This window comes from Typopeltis vanoorti, chromosome 8 (assembly GCF_054136105.1).
Source record: "Typopeltis vanoorti isolate ZY-2024b chromosome 8, IOZ_Tvanoo_1.0, whole genome shotgun sequence".
Lineage (NCBI taxonomy): Eukaryota > Metazoa > Arthropoda > Arachnida > Uropygi > Thelyphonidae > Typopeltis > Typopeltis vanoorti.
Genome location: NC_143556.1, coordinates 75,399,840 through 75,400,907, shown reverse-complemented (window position 1 = coordinate 75,400,907; position 1,068 = coordinate 75,399,840). Strand labels below are relative to the sequence as shown.

The 1,068-nt window shown below is 33.4% G+C and overlaps 1 non-coding gene across 1 annotated transcript; it reads left to right on the top strand.

Moving 5' to 3' along the window:
• Positions 1–339: 339 nt before the first annotated feature.
• On the top strand, positions 340–413 carry TRNAI-AAU (transfer RNA isoleucine (anticodon AAU)). The gene has a single exon. It is a non-coding gene; the product is annotated as a tRNA-Ile (tRNA).
• Positions 414–1,068: the final 655 nt, after the last annotated feature.

Below are 1,068 nucleotides of genomic sequence, written 5' to 3'. Positions count from 1 at the left end.
CTCAATAAACGTCAAACTATTGGTCAGCAAGAGAACCAAAAAGATATGTCCAAAATTTCTCCTATTTTTATTCCTTATATATTAGTTTTATAACACTTCAGTAATGTCCTACAATTTTGGGTAAAGAGCCAATGACATTGTTAAAAAAAGGGGCACTCCTAAACGATAGTAGGCTATATTAGCCATTAAAATAATAGTTTATTTTTAGAAGAGCCACATGGGAATTTCCTCAGAAATAATACCTATTCAAAGATTTTTTTTCAAATGCGTTTGAACTAGCAACTAAATACCACTGTATTAATTTTGACTTGTGATGAGTTAGTGTTATCGACATCAGCTGGCCTGTTAGCTCAGTTGGTTAGAGCGTCGTGCTAATAACGCGAAGGTCGTGGGTTCGATCCCCATACAGGCTAAACAAAAAGTTATTTTTATATACAATCTTAATAATTCAAAAACGTTTCCAGGTTCTATGTATTTTCTATATCATATATTTCCATGTATTCCATTTTACGTACTAAAAATAACGAAATACTATTAAATTCGATTAAATTCATTACACGGGTAACCGCGTAATGAATTTAATCGAATATCTTTAATATGTTTACTATACAGCTGCTGTCAAAGAAATCTGATATAGCAAGTATACATACTCCAAAATTTCATTAATCGAAATAATAACTTAGTTCAATAAATTAGTTATTTAACTAATAAATTACTCTCAAGGGATCCTGTAACCCCTAGAGCGCGCCTCCCCTGGGTGGCGGATGCGGATAGGGGAGCCCACCATGTGTGTGTATGTGTGTGTGTGTGTATATATATATATATATATATATATATATATATATATATATATATATATATATATATATATATATATATATATATGGTGAGGTGGTCCGAATATACTGAATAAGGACTCGTGGACCAACAGGGCCATAAGGGGCAATAATCTTGATTGTAAGGGAAGCGGCACTCCGATGGACCCCTAGTTGGATCTATCCTCTCTTTCTTCTACTTTGAGGAAGATCCACTTACTTTAATCTTTCCTATAAGGCCTTATCAGCCAAC